Genomic DNA, 16,548 nt, shown 5'->3' on the forward strand with positions numbered 1-16,548 from the left:
GCGTGTGGGTGAGGTTAGGGATCTGCAACTCGCCGAGTCCCACGGCGTGTGGGTGAGGTTAGGGATTTGTTTCCTCAATGACCTAGACTGTGGCTCCCCCTTCTTCTACTCGCTGTAAATAAGGCACTGGGGCCATCAGCAGCTCCTTACGCTGCTGGCCGTCAACAGATCCCTCATTTCGGATCTGGAGGACATCAGGGCCCATACCCGAAATCTCTCTCCTGCCCTTTTCTCTCCTGATCTGTCCAACGAGAATGCTGGCAGAGATTTGTGGGAGGACCTGGTCAGTCCAGAAAGCGGTGGAAAGTTGAATGCCCCTATTAGCCTGGGGATGCTGAGTGACACCCTCGACAGACCCTCCAGGGGCAAGACCCCAGGGCTGGATGGGCTGGACGGACTGACCGTGGAGTTCTTGGAGGCTTTCTGGGGCGTCCTGGGGAGCAACTACAAGGGGGTCCTGGCGGCGAGTATTGCGACCAGGGAAATGTCCCTTTTATGGCATGGGAGTTATTGCCTTGCTGCCAAGTAAGGGGACCTCTAACTCCTTTAAAACTGTGACCGATGTTCCTCCTCAACACTAACTACAATGTCTTTGCCAAGCCAATGTTTCTGCCTTTTCACCATGCTGAGCCACATGAACCAGTCCTACACGGTCCCAGGAAAGGTAATTTACAACAGCAATCACCTTGTCCGGGACATGATCCACCATTCCCATCGGGCTGGTCTGCTGTGCTCTTTCTGTCTCTTGACCAGGAGAACGCTTCGACAGGGTGGATCACGAATACGATTAACCGGGTGGTTCACAGTGAGGTTGAGTGTCTTGGGTTACAGAAAGATAGAGATGGCATGGTCAAATGGGAGGATAAGTGGCAGATGGAATTTAACCCTGAAAAGTGCGAGGTGATACACTTTGGAAGGAGTAATTTGACAAGGAAGCATACTATGAAAGATCAGACACTGGGAAGTTCCAAAGAACAAAGGGACTTTGGCATGCTTGTCCACACACCTCTGAAGTCAGAAGGGCAGGTTAATAGGGTGTTGAAAAGGCGTATGGGACACTCGCTTTTATCAATTGGGGCATAGATTACAAAAGCAGGGAGGTTATGATGGAGCTGTATTGAACTTTGGTGAGGCCACAGCTGGAGTACTGTGTGCATTTCTGGTTGCCACATTTTCGGAAGGATGTCATTGCACTGGAGCAGAAAAGATTCGCCATAATGTTGCCTGGAATGGAACATTTAAGTCATGAAGAGAGGTCGGATAGGCTTGGCTTGTTTTCTCTGGAGCAGAGAAGACTGAGGGGTGACCTGATCGAGGTGTGCAAGATTATGAGGAGCATGGACAGGGTGGATAGGGAGCAGCTGTGCCCCTTAGTTGAAGGATCAATGACAAGGAGGCACAAATTCAATGTGAGGGATGGTAGATTTAAGAGTGATTTGAGGAAAAGCTTTTTTTATCCAGGGTGGTGACGGTCTGTAATGCATTGCCTGGGAGGGTGGTAGAGGTGGGATGCCTCACACACTTTAAAAAGTACCTGGATGAGTACTTGGCACGCCGTAGCATTCAAGGCTATGGGCCAAGTGCTGGCAAGCGGGATTATGTGGGCATGTCTGGACCCTTGGTGAGTCAGTGCAGACTTGATGGGCTGAAGGGCCTCTTCTGCACTGTAGTACTGTGTAATTCTGTGGATCTCTTGTGGGCATCTGGATTTGGGATGCACTTTGTTTTCCGGAATTCGTGATTGAGGCTGAAAGGTTCAATTGATGTTGAAGGTACCTGGATTTTCATCTGAGGGCTAGAATACAAGAGCAGGGATGCTGAGGCTGTATTAGGCTCACGTCAGACCTGATTTGGAGTATTGTGAGCAGTTTTGGGCCACATATCTAACAAAGGAAGTGCTGGCCTTGCAGGGGGCCCAGAAGAAGTTCACAAGAATGATCCCGGGAATGAAGAACTTGTTGTATGAGGAGTGGTTGTGGGCTCTGGTCTGCACTCGATCGTGTTGAGAAGGATGAGGGGGGATCTCATTGAAATATATAGACCAATGAGTGGCCTAGATAGAGTGGACATGGAGAAGATGCTTCCACTGATAGGAGAGACTAGAACCAGAGGGCACAGCCTCAGGCTGAAGGGGCGATCCTTCAAAACAGATATGAGGAGGAATTTCTTCAGCCAGAAGGTGGTGAATCGGTGGAACTCATTGCCGCAGAAGACTGTGGAGGCCAAGTCCCTGAGTGTATTTAAGTCAGAGATAGGTTCTTGAGTAATAAGGGAATCAGGGGTTACGGGGAAAAGACAGGGGAATGGGGAGAAGAAACATATCAGCCATGATCGAATGACGGAGCAGACGCGATGGGCCGAATTACCTAATTATGCTCCTATATCTTGTGGTCTTATGGTCTAAGTGCCTGCAAGACTATGGACCAAGTGTTAGAAATTTGGATTTGGTTTCTTTTTTTTTGCTGGTGCAGACAAGATCGGCTGAATGGTCTCTTTCTGCGCCGTATCTTTTCTACGGTTCTATAGCTAATGGACTGTTTACTTTTATCGAGAGGGAATTGAATCCGAGATACAAATTGTCTATCTCTTTCATATTCTTGAAATGCTATTTTCCTGAAAATCCAAGCTGCCCACCATTCTCCCATGACCCCACTGACCCCAAACGCAAAAAAACAACCTTTTCACTGCCGATCACACCATTGCTTTCTATTTAGGATCTCTGGAAACAGATTAACATTGGGAAAAGAAAGAGAAATAATCCAAAATTGAAATTAATACAAAGATGCTTTCCTAGCAAATATCAGATTGAATTTGAATAATTTTGTTTACTGGACAACATGAAGTGTAGTTAAAATATTTCATAACCCTTGCAGCAGGAAAAATTGTTGACCACTCTCTGATGCCGATGTCAGCTCACTGGCTCCCCAACCTCCCTCTCTCTCCCCCCCCCCCCCCCCAATAAGGCAAATCCTGCCCCCCTACCACTTGCTGACAAATAGGGGCATCCTCCCCTGATCACAGGAAATGCTGGGTCACCCCCACAGCACACACAACCCCGCCCCAATGACCACCCATCAGATCCCCATCAGGGACTCCCACAACAGAGACCCCCACATTAATGACCCCCACATCAGCGACCCCCACATCAATGACCCTCACATCAGTGACCCCCACATAAATGACCCCCAAATCAGAGACCCCCATTAAAGATGCCCCATCAGAGACCCCCATATCAGAATTCCCCCAATGAGAGCCCATATATGAGACACCCTCTCGATCAGAGCCCCCCATATCAGAGACCCTCTGTATCAGAGACCCACTACATCAAAAGGCCTTCCAAATCAATGCCCTCCATATCAGAAGTGCCATATCAGAGACTCTCCCATATCAGAGGTCCCCCATATTAGAACCCCCCCATATCAGAGACTCTCCCATATGAGAGGTTTCCCCCATATTAGAACCCTCCATATCAGAGGCTCCCCTATATAAGTGGCTCTCCATATCAGCGGCCTCCCATATCAGAGGTCCCCAATATCAGAGTACCCCCATACTAGAGCCCCCCATATCAGAGGCCCCCATATCAAAGGCCCCATCATATCAGAGACCCCCCCCCAAAGCTGAGGCCCCACCATATCTGAGGCCCCACCATATTTGAAGCCTCCATATCTGAGGCTTCACCACATCTGAGGCCTCCCATATCAGAGCCCCCCATATGAGGGGACCCCATTTCAGTGTCTCTTTATCAGAGCCCCCAATTCAGAGCCCCCATATCAGAGGCACCCCATATCAGATGCCCCCGTTATATCAGATGCCTCCACCATATCAGAGGCCCCCTCATATCAGTTGCCCCCGCTATATCAGAGGCCCTCCCATATAAGAAGCCCCCCATATAAGAGGTAACCCAAATCAGAAGCACCATATCTGAAACCCCCCATATCAGAGCCCCCACTCATATCAGAACCTACCCCATCAGAGACCCCCATATCAGAAACCCCTCCCCAATCAGCGACCTCCCCCCCCCCAATCAGTCAGTCATCCCTGCCTGGAAGCTAAAGAACAGTTGTCCCTTACACCTGTTGCCTCAGACAGAAGTGTAGAAAGCAGCAGCTTTACTTCATAGAAAGCCAAACACATCACAAGGCTTTAAACCTCAGAACCTTTGATCTTTCAGAGAGAAAAAGTTTTTAGTAGGCTGTAATTGACAGGGTAATGGATTCCAGACAGCCAGGTGTCTAGATTGATTTTCATTCCCCTTCATGCTTGAATGCATCTCACATACCCTGCTTTGAACCTAAACTCTTGAACCTAAACTCAATGTTTGTAAAGATTCAGCTATGATTTACAGTTCCTGACCATATCAAAAGTAGTTATGTCCTTCCTGCTGAGAAAAAGAGGAAGTGAAAGCAACTAATTCCTAGATGGTTGAAGACTGACATCTGTCATGCTGGGGACCTCAGGAAGAGGCTGAGATGAATTATCCAACTAGCATTTCTGGCTGAAGATGGTTAAAAATTCTTCACCCTTTTCTTTTACACTGATTGTTTGGGCTCCCTTGTCCTCAATGGAGGATGGGGTACTTATGGATTGGAGTTCCTACTCCAGTTAGTTGTTTAGCTTTCCAGCAGCATTTATTACTGGATGTGGCAGGAATGCAGAGATTAGATCTGATCGTTTGCTTGTGAGGTTGCTTAGCCCTTTCTACCACAGATATGTATAAATATGCCTGGATTCCCATATGACTACTCCTGAGAGCAACTGAATCTATGTGGCTTTGGTGCCTCACAATCAGTTTCTGGTTCTAGTCCCCATAGTGGCCTCTATCTCGAACTGATCCCCTACCACAATCACTCTTTCCAAGTCTAGTGAATAGATCTTGACTTGGTATAAAATTGGTAATAGTGGATGTGATTTTCAGGCCTATTCGATCCGCACGCAAATCCCATTATGGCCGCTAACTCCCGTGAGAGGGCCATAACAGGATTTGTGTCAGTGGCACATTGGTTAGCACTGCTGCCTCATTGCTTCAGCTCCAGGGCCACGTATCTGCGTGGGTTTTTGGGTGTTCCGATTTCCTCCCACAGTCCAAAGATATGCAGGTTAGGTGGATTGGCCATGCTAAATTGCTCCTTGCTGTCCAAAAAATGTCAGGTAGGTTACTGGGTATCGGGGATAGGGTGGAGTTATGGGCTTAAGTAGCGTGCTCTTTCCAAGGGTAGGTTTAGACTCAATGGGCCGAATGGCCTCCTTCTGCACTGTGATTCTATGAGATCTCAGCAGCATGGTAGCACAGTGGGTAGCACTGTTGCTTCACAGCTCCAGGGTCCCAGATTCGATTCACGGCTTGGGTCACTGTCTGTGTGCGATCTGCACGTCCCCCTCTGTCTGCTTGGGTTGCCTCCAGGTGCTCCGGTTTCCTCCCACAGTCCCGAAAGATGTGCTGTTGGGTAATTGGGACATTCTGAATTCTCCCTCAGTGGACCTGAACAGGCGCTGGAATGTGGCGACTAGGGGCTTTTCACAATAACTTCATTGCAGTGTTAATATGAGCCTACTTGTGACAATAAAGATTATAAGTAAACTGTCTTTGTAGACCCAATGCACAGTGTCTTCATTTTCTATTTTATTTCTGATTTCCAGATGTATCGGTTTTCTTCTCGTTCATTCAATATTTAGCACCGTTAATACAGCCATTAATGTGTTTCTTGCCAACCTCACAGAAACATTCAGCTCACGCTGGTTTACATGGTGAAATTCATGGCATGATGTGGGTGAGTGGCCTAAACGCATCAGAGTCTTTGGTACTATGGTGGACTTCGATACTGAGCCTACATGTGGGGATGGAGACGTGCTGTTTGGTAATTTGGACATTCTGAATTCTCCCTCTGTGTACCCAAACAGGCGACTAACTTAATTCCAGTGTTAACGTAAGCCTAATTTGTGGCAATAAAGATTATTATGAGATGTTCCCTGCCCCCTGCCAGTGAAAGGGCATAGATCTGATTTCCAACAATTTAAATATCATTAAATGGCTTTACCTTTTTCCTTCCAGGCCCATGTGATTTTCCCTCCCTGGCGGTGTGATTTCATGTCAGTGCGATTGACCGCTGGATTTTAAAATCGAAAACCAGTCATGGTGACCACGCTGCAGGTGCCTGAAGGCCCCAGGTTGAGCGCCGAGACTGGGCAGTGCCCCCGGCACCCTGGTAGTGACTCCTGGTACTGCTAGAGCGCACTGCCACGGGGCACTGAGAGGAGGCAGTGCCAGGGTGCAAACCCTTCTCCATTGGGGAAGGAGATCTTCCCCTTATGTGTGGTTGGGGTGGGAGGGGGGAGGGAGAGAGAGGGACCGTGCCGGAGAATGAGTGGGGGAGGGAGACGGGAAAGAGTGCCCCCAATAGTTCTGTGGTGGGGTACGGGGGTTGCCCCAAAACTTGTGGGGGGTGTCCTCCATGGCCGTGGGGGGTGTCCTCCATGGCCGTGAGGGAAGTATATTCTTAGCACAGATCAGGGTGCCGTTAAAGATGGCGTCCTGATCTCTGCGTAGTCGGTCTTGCTGGCTCTATAAGGCCCCACCTTGCCAGAGAGATGCGGCAAAACATGCCCACTGACTATTTTCTGTCAAAGTGTCAGAAGGTATGGACAGAAAACCTGACCATGTTTCTGGGGAGCAAAACGCTGGATTTCAGTCAGAACCTGACACTTGCCATTTTTTCAGGAAATTACTCCCAGTGAGTTTACACCTCTACCAATTTATATTTTTGTTGTTTTTTTTAAACTTGCTCTTGGGATGCAAGAGTTGCTGGCAGTGTCAGCATTTATAACCCATCCCTAATTGCCCTCGAGCAGATGTTGAGTAGCCACCTTCGTGATCTGATGTAGGTACACCCAGATTACTGTTCAAGAGGGGGATCCAAGATTTTGACCCAGCAACAGTAAGGAATGGTGATCTAGTTCCAAGTCAGAATGGTTTGTGGCTTGGAAGGGAGCTTGTAGGTGAAGGTATTCCCATGAACCTGCTGTTCCTTTCTGTCTGGGCAGTAGAAATCATGGGTTGGATGGTGTTGTTGAAACAGCCTGCAGTGGAAGACATTGCCCATTTTAGACTTTCACACAAAGTAGAAATCCACCCCCAGGAATCTCCCAGGAGTCAACCCACTCCTGGTTTCTCCCAATTGTCACACTTTGTCAGTTTCATGCGGCTCACAAATCTGGTCACATCACAAAAACTCCTTTGATTCTTGTGACGACATGCGTGTGCATTGAAAAAAGGCCTTGCTCAAAGATCCTCCTACAAAACAAAGAAACATCGTAACGCTTCTCAGAAACATTATGTAAGGAAATCCCCTGACACACTTTGAAATACCCAAAATGATCAGCTTGTGCCGTGATTCTCTCAACTCAGTCATGTGGTGGGATATCCCAATATCAGCCGTCGGCAGGATTTACCGGTGCTGCCAATGTCAATGGAAATCTGGCTGGTGTGCCGCATCAGCCGGAGGGGAAGTCGCCAGACTGGGGCCTGAAAATCCCTCCCAAGATTTTGTTAGTTGTGGAATATTTATCTGGAGTACTTGGCGCAAAATTCCCAGTGAAAATTCAAGAGTCCGAACAATTATGACACAAAATAATACTGGAATAGACAGGCGTTTCTGCGGACGCAAACGAGAATCCAGGTTGGTATGTTGCCTCCCTGGTGCAAGGGTCAAGGATGTCTCGGAGCGGCTGCAGGGCATTCTGGAGGGGGAGGGTGAACAGCCAGCTGTCGTGGTGCATATAGGCACCAACGATATAGGTAAAAAACGGGATGAGGTCCTACAAGCTGAATTTAGGGAGTTAGGAGTTAAACTAAAAAGTAGGACCTCAAAGGTAGTAATCTCAGGATTGCTACCAGTGCCACGTGATAGTCAGAGTAGGAATGACAGGATAGCTAGGATGAATACGTGGCTTGAGAGATGGTGCAAGAGGGAGGGTTTCAAATTCCTGGGACATTGGGACCGATTCTGGGGGAGGTGGGACCTGTACAAATCGGACGGTCTGCATCTGGGTGGGACCGGAACCAATGTTCTCGGGGGGGTGTTTGCTAGTGCAGTTGGGGAGGGTTTAAACTAATGTGCCAGGGGGATGGGAACCGATGTAGGAAGTCAGTGGGGACAGAAACAAAAGGCAGGAAGGGAGAGTGTGTAAAGCATGACCAGAGAAAGCAGGGCAGAGAGCAAGGAAGGTCTACATTAAACTGCATTTATTTCAATGCAAGGGGCCTGACGGGCAAAGCGGATGAACTCAGGGCATGGACGGGCACATGGGACTGGGATATTATAGCTATGACTGAAACATGGCTAAGGGAGGGGCAGGGCTGGCAGCTCAATGTTCCGGGGTACAGATGCTATAGAAAGGATAGAACAGGAGGTAAGAGAGGAGGGGGAGTGGCGTTTTTGATTAGGGAGAACATCACAGCAGTACTTAGAGGGGATATATCCGAGGGTTTGCCCACTGAGTCTATATGGGTGGAACTGAAAAATAAGAAGGGAGAGATCACCTTGGTAGGACTGTACTACAGGCCCCCAAATAGTCAGCGGGAAATTGAGGAGCAAATATGTAAGGAGATTACAGATAGCTGCAAGAATAATAGGGTGGTAGTAGTAGGGGACTTTAACTTTCCCAACATTGACTGGGACAGCCATAGCATTAGGGGTTTGGATGGAGGGAAATTTGTTGAGTGTATTCAGGAGGAATTTCTCATTCAGTATGTGGATGGACCGACTAGAGAGGGGGCAAAACTTGACCTCGTCTTGGGAAATAAGGAAGGGCAAGTGATAGAAGTGCTAGTGAGGGATCACTTTGGGACAAGTGACCATAATTCCATTAGTTTTAAGATAGCTATGGAGAATGATAGGTCTGGCCCAAGAGTTAAAATTCTTAATTGGGGCAAGGCCAATTTTGATGGTATCAGACAGGAACTTGCAGAGGTAGATTGGGGGAGACTATTGGCAGTCAAAGGGACGGCTGGTAAATGGGAGGCTTTTAAAAATGTGTTAACCAGGGTGCAGGGTAAGCACATTCCCTTTAGAGTGAAGGGCAAGGCTGGTAGAAGTAGGGAACCCTGGATGACTCGAGATATTGAGACTCTGGTCAAAAAGAAGAAGGAGGCATATGACGTACATAAGCAACTGGGATCAAGTAGATCCCTTGAAGAGTATAGAGATTGTCGAAATAGAGTTAAGAGGGAAATCAGGAGGGCAAAAAGGGGACATGAAATTGCTTTGGCAAATAATGCAAGGGAGAATCCAAAGAGATTCTACAGATACATAAAGGGGAAAAGAGTAACTAGGGACAGAGTAGGGCCTCTTAAGGATCAACAAGGGCATCTATGTGCAGAGCCACGAGAGTTGGGTGAGATCCTGAATGAATATTTCTCATCGGTATTCACGGTGGAGAAAGGCATGGATGTTAGGAAACTAAGGGAAATAAATAGTGATGTCTTGAGAAGTGTGCATATTACAGAGGAGGAGGTGCTGGAAGTCTTAAAGCGCATCAAGGTAGATAAATCCCCGGGACCTGATGAAATGTATCCCAGGATGTTGTGGGAGGCTAGGGAGGAAATTGCGGGTCCCCTAACCGAGATATTTGAATCATCGGCAGCCACAGGTGAGGTGCCTGAAGATTGGAGAGTGGCGAATGTTGTGCCCTTGTTTAAGAAGGGCAGCAGGGAAAAGCCTGGGAACTACAGACCGGTGAGCCTAACGTCTGTAGTAGGTAAGTTGCTAGAAGGTATTCTGAGAGACAGGATCTACAAGCATTTAGAGAGGCAAGGACTGATTCGGGGCAGTCAGCATGGCTTTGTGCGTGGAAAATCATGTCTCACAAATTTGATTGAGTTTTTTGAGGGAGTGACCAAGAAGGTAGATGAGGGCAGTGCAGTAGACGTTGTCTACATGGACTTTAGCAAAGCCTTTGACAAGGTACCGCATGGTAGGTTGTTGCAGAAGGTTAAAGCTCACGGGATCCAGGGTGAGGTTGCCAATTGGATTCAAAATTGGCTGGACGACAGAAGGCAGTGGTTGTAGAGGGTTGTTTTTCAAACTGGAGGCCTGTGACCAGTGGTGTGCCTCAGGGATCGGTGCTGGGTCCACTGTTATTTGTGATTTATATTAATGATTTGGATGAGAATTTAGGAGGCATGGTTAGTAAGTTTGCAGATGACACCAAGATTGGTGGCACAGTGGATAGTGAAGAAGGTTATCTAGGATTGCAACGGGATCTTGATCAATTAGGCCAGTGGGCCGACGAATGGCAGGTGGAGTTTAATTTAGATAAATGTGAGGTGATGCATTTTGGCAGATCGAATCAGGCCAGGACCTACTCAGTTAATGGTATGGCGTTGGGGAGAGTTATAGAACAAAGAGATCTAGGAGTACAGGTTCATAACTCCTTGAAGGTGGAGTCGCAGGTGGACAGGGTGGTGAAGAAGGCATTCGGCATGCTTGGTTTCATTGGTCAGAACATTGAATATAGGAGTTGGGACGTCTTGTTGAAGTTGTACAAGACATTGGTACGGCCACACTTGGAATACTGTGTGCAGTTCTGGTCACCCTATTATAGAAAGGATATTATTAAACTGGAAAGAGTGCAGAAAAGATTTACTAGGATGTTGCCGGGACTTGATGGTTTGAGTTATAAGGAGAGGCTGGATAGACTGGGACTTTTTTCCCTGGAGCGTAGGAGGCTTAGGGGTGATCTTATAGAGGTCTATAAAATAATGAGGGGCATAGATAAGGTAGATAGTCAACATCTTTTCCCAAAGGTAGGGGAGTCTAAAACTAGAGGGCATAGGTTTAAGGTGAGAGGGGAGAGATTCAGAAGGGCCCAGAGGGGCAATTTCTTCACTCAGAGGGTAGTGAGTGTCTGGAATGGGCTGCCAGAGGTAGTAGTAGAGGCGGGTACAATTGTGTCTTTCAAAAAGCATTTAGATGGTTACATGGGTAAGATGGGTATAGAGGGTTATGGGCCAAGTGCGGGCAACTGGGACTAGCTTAATGGTAAAAACTGGGCGGCATGGACGGGTTGGGCCGAAGGGCCTGTTTCCATGCTGTAAACTTCTATGATTCTATGATTCTATGGTGCAGGCAGCTTCACAACAGCAAGAAAGTGGCAAAAGGAGGTTATAGGCTAGTAAAAGCAGTCAACTACACATTGAAATAAAACCAAAACAAAATTTATAAAACAGCAAAATCTGAACAATATTCATTCCCTATCAGCCTTTGGGAAAGGATAGTAAGTCAGAGAGGGAGGGAGATTGTTTATGGTTGATTCTAGATTTTTGATGATTGCAATGATCACTTGTAAATAGGAAATGGCATCAATATTTCCTCATAACTATATTATTTTATCTGAAAAAAATAAAGTACTCGTGGAGCCAGCAGGAGCCCAGAGTGGTCTCCGAAGAAAATCTTTTTTTTTTACCAAAAGAAAAGATTGTAATGCATTGTTTGGAGTTCCAGCCAGAAATTCTTTTCGGGGTAGTTGTTTGACCAATCGCTGCCTGGTACAAATGGCAGACTTGGTTTAATAAGGACATGAGGAGTCCACACTGAATAAAATATGAACAAAGTTTTATTTACAGAACAATGGGGGCAATTCTCCGATATGGAGGCCAAGTGTTCGCGTCGTCATGGACGCCGTCGCGTTTCACGACGGCGCGAACAGGGCCCGGGCACGACCTATTCTGGCCCCCACAGGGAGCCAGCACGGCGCTGGAGTGGTTCACTCCGCTCCAGTGTCTTTACGCGGCGCCAAATGGGTGCCCAATCCTGCGCATGTGCAGTTGGGCCGCGCCATCCTGCGCATGCGAGGGGAACGTCTTACTCACGCTGGCCCCTCCCCAATATTGTGCCGGTGTTCTGGGGCTGCGCGCGGAAGGAGGTGGGCCCGGGGGGGTGAGGCCGGCCTGCCGATCGGTGGGCCCCAATCGCGGGCCAGACCCCATCGGAGGCCACCCCGGTGAAGGAGCCCCCCTCGCTCCCCCACAGGCCGCCCCTCCCAGCGTTCCCGCACAGTTCCCGCTGGCAGCGACCAGGGGTGGACGGCGCCGGCGGGAACCTGACGTGTCGTAGCGGCCGCTTGGCCCGTCCGGGCTGGAGAATAGCCGCTCGCTGGTTCTCCGAGCTGCCCGGTGCGAATCGCGCGCCGCTGGTTTCCGGGAGGTGGGAGAATCGCATGTGGGGGTCGGGGCGGCGTGGCACGATTCGCGCGGCGCCCGGGCGATTCCCCCACCCGACATGGGGCGGGAGAACAGCGTCCTTTATATGCACTACCCAGTAGACCCCTCCTGGGGTCCTCTCTGGTCGAGCCTTACTGGCCGCTCTGATATATATTGGGTAATTGGGATACTCCGGCCCTAGCGGGGGAGCTCGTACTCCACAAGGAGCACGGGGAAGGCAACCATTCCCACCCCATTGGTCCCAAAGAACCGTAGAATTCCATCAGTGCAGACGGAGGCCATTCGGCCCATTGAGTTTGCATCAATCCTCTGAAATACCACCCTAAATAGGCCCACTTCCCCACCCTATCTCCGTAACCCCATAGCCCCACCTAACATCTTTGGACTGTGGGAGGAAACCGGAGCACCCGAAGGAAACCCATGCAGAGACGGGGAGAATGTGCAAACTTCACATAGACGGTCATCCAAGGCCAGAATTGAACCCGGGTCCCTGGGGAGCTGTGAGACAGTAGTGCTAACCACTGTGCCACCGTGCCGTGAGGGATATTACACCGGAGTCCTATTTGAACAGTGCCCTGCGTTAAAAAAAGTATTATCACATTGTCTCCCATTTAGCAACCTGCTTGGAAACCAGGCATGCGTCTCCCATTTAGCAACCTGCTTGGAAACCAGGCATGCCTTGGCTGTTAAAGAAGTGGCCACGAAGCTCCCTTGTACTTTACGGGCTAGATACCATTTGTCAGGCAAGAGTTAGGTAGCCTGCAGTTGACTTTATAATAATCTTGTAATAACGTTCTAACAGTTCATAATGTTGCTATAATTTTTAGCTTTAGTTTGAAAATCATCTTGTCGGGTTAACAGAAAATGTCCAGGTTGGTGTTGTTTATTCAGAATGGGTATTGGTGGAGATGAGGGGGAAGCTTCCCTTGTGTGGTCTGGTGACAAAACTGTAAACCTATATTTTTTTTTTAAAGGGTTAACGCTACCTTTATGCATAGCACACAGACAAAATTAAGTTAAAAAAATCTGGGGCTCCTTTAAATTCTCTTATTTCATTTTTAATATTTAACATGAAGGGTTCAAGAGCCAGAAATAGGAGAACAACATTATTACATGGTCAGGAAAGACCGCATTTATTGCAAAATGGGAAATGGCATTCAGTACTCAAAAGGTTAAAGAAACACTCTCGACATTCCATCTTGGATTCAATTGATTTTCCTCCTTTTGTGGGCATTATTATAATAGAATTGATGGAATGAGTTTTAAATCTGAACTACAATCAGGAATTTAATAATGTCACATTTGTATTTCTCCCCTATCCAGCTCCCAAAAAGGGTGCCAGAAAGTTAGTTGGTCAAAATGTTGGAACAATTCATTCTTACAGGGCTGCATCCAGCCAGCGAAGGTGCTCCAGTAATTTTTGCCCCATGAATGAAATTGTCATCCCAAAGAGGAGGCTGAACATTGTACACCACATAAACAAGCTGCACTGATGCACTGCATGTCTTTATGCTGAGATAAAGATCGACAATTAAACCTCATGTTTCTTTGCTCAGCTTTTTATTCTTTCCAAGCTTTCACGCTTGATGTCTTTAGATGTGATGTTAAGAAAGCAAGTTAACATTAAGGGCTCCTGTAACAAGCATGGTGGAGTATTTGATGTTTTCGCTAAATCAAGGTATTCACACTCAGTGTTCAAGCTATCAGTTTGATTTATTTGTCCACAATGACCCATATTGAGCCCTTAATTATCCTTGTATAATGTTTCAAGAGCATCATGACACACAGATAAAGACAATTGGCAATGTGCAGTCAACCAACTGTTGACCTGATGGCTAAAATGATGACTGTGGGTCAAGGGTCACTTGCCTTTTGAAAAGCCCACTCTATTCTTTAGTGGCCTGGCTGGAGTCTCTAATCCTAAATAAAGCCGATGGGCTAGTCAATCTGCTCAGCAAGGAGTAAGGTGTGATTTCTATGTTCCAACCAAATCCTTCAGTGGATGGAGAACTTAAGGAAGACTGGGACAATTTGCTTAGATCACAGTCTATCAACCAGCAAATCTATCTTTCTTCTTCCAGTCACCGAGCTGCAAAAAACTTCCAGAGCTCGTTTTAGAAACTAGCCAGCTAATATCACAGCTAAATGAAATATTGCCCCTTTTATTTATAAGTGCGCCAATGCTTGAACAACATGCTCAATATCAAACCAGAACACCTACTGTTCCCAGTTACCTGGGAGCCTAGATCCTGTGGTTTGAATAATGTTTCACTTACAAAAGAACTGACAGCAGAAGTGTGGAGAGACGGATGGGGCTTCCTGCAGCCCTAGCCTTTATGGTTCAACTGATTCAATTTCTGGTTTTGTTTTTCTTTAACAGTAGCAGTAGTGCCTTCACAAATCTGTTTGAATATGTTTACTTTGATGAATGTGCAGAGCAGTTTTTAATCATGTAAATAATTGACTAAAACCAAATCAAACTTGATCCCCTATGCCATGCTGCTTACAGAACACGCAGTCATCGATTTGAGAATATATTATTGCATCAAATGTTGCCACGCTCTTGCTAATTCATTAAAATCTTTGGTGTGGACAATTGTAACCAGCATTCCATCATTCGTTGAAGGCTTTAAACACTATTGAATTTTGTTTTCTCTTCCCATATTCCATGTTTTCTACCATTCCATTAATTGTGTCGTGAAGTTTCAACTTTATTTTGATTTATTCGCATTACCAATGCAAGCATCAATTGAAAGTAACACATCGGTAATATTTTCCTTTACAATTTTAGCAACTGAAAATTCTCGTAAACAGACAGAATATCAAATGTGTATTGGGTGGGGGTGGAATTGGTCCTCATTACATTATCTTTCTGAGGGGGAAACGGGGGGACAGGAAAAAGGAACAATATGAGGACATGACATTGCACACCCAATCTGCATTCTGGGCACCATCATGTTTAAATCGTTTTTGAGGGTTCCTGGGCCTGAAACCTGTTTATGAATATATTTATAAAATTTCTCAGCAGTGAGAGATCAGGGTCAGGTTTCCAAGTGCATGCTGTGGCCTAGCTATGAGCTGCCAACAATAAAAGGTAACTTTTGTCATGGAGCTTAGGGGACGGGATTCTCCGGTGTCCGTCAGCCGTGTTTTCCGGTACGGCGCGCCCCGCCAGCAGCAAGATTCTTCATCCCCGCAGCCGGCCATTGGGAATTTCCATTGTGGCCACCCCATGCCATGTGTGGGTGTGGGTGCGCTGCGGGCAGAACGGAAGATCCCGCCGACAGAGAAATCTGCTGGGGATCTTTTGGAACCAGCTGAAGGAGGAATACTCCTCCTGTCTCCCCCGCATATCTGAGGGGCACTGCTGACCTATAATGCCCCTCTTTCTATTCTCCATGTTCCCATCCCTTCCTGAAGCTCACCTAAGGGCTGCTATTGGTGAGGCAACTGGCCCATGTTGGAGGCCAGTACTCTAGAGGCACGTTAAGCATCTACATCTTGACAGAATGTCTGGACTCAATCTACCTGAATGGGAACAGAGTCCCATAGCGCACGATTAGCCGGGTGTTTCACGGCACCCGGAGCGCAGATAAACACCACGCTATCAAACGGCCATTCAGGTAGATTGGGGCCCTCAGTGGTTAATGCATGGCTAAGGCCGCACTTCGTCTTGTTTGCTGCATTGAGGAGCTCCGCTCACCAGAACTCCTCAGTGCAGGAAGAGATCGCAATGCCATTTTTAAATAGCATCCTGATCTCTTGACCCTTCGATGGGACCCCCAAATCCCACCCATGCCCAACTCACCTATAAGGGGGTCCTCGCACCACCACCCCGGACCCTCACAGGGCACCTCCAGGCTCGATCGCTGTCGCGTGAGAAATGCCAGCTTGGCATGCCAGCTTGGTGCCCTTGCAGAGTCCCTGCAAGCTGGCAGTGTCACCTGGGCACATTGGCAGTGACAGGCTGGACCCAGGTGGCATTGCGAGGGTGCCATTGCCAGTATACCAGGCTGTCAGTGCCAGGGTGCCCAGGTGGCATCAGCAGTTCCAGCGTGCCATCCTGCCCAGAGGGCAAGTGCCTGGGGGCCACCGATCCCCAATTTTTGGAGACCAATATTGATCACTGCTCACCCGATGTCTCCAACGTAAAGTGGCTAAATCCCAAGCCTTGGTTTGATCTCAGGAATGCATATTAGAGTGAAAAAGATCTCACTCTAATATGCAGATTTGCCAGAAAGTGATCGCGACGTCTCGCAAAATCGTGTAGATCTCACAGGGCATGGTGAGCCCAGTAGGTCCCAGAAGAGGGATCTCCTGGCATCTACCGG

This window comes from Scyliorhinus torazame, chromosome 4 (assembly GCF_047496885.1).
Source record: "Scyliorhinus torazame isolate Kashiwa2021f chromosome 4, sScyTor2.1, whole genome shotgun sequence".
NCBI lineage: Eukaryota > Metazoa > Chordata > Chondrichthyes > Carcharhiniformes > Scyliorhinidae > Scyliorhinus > Scyliorhinus torazame.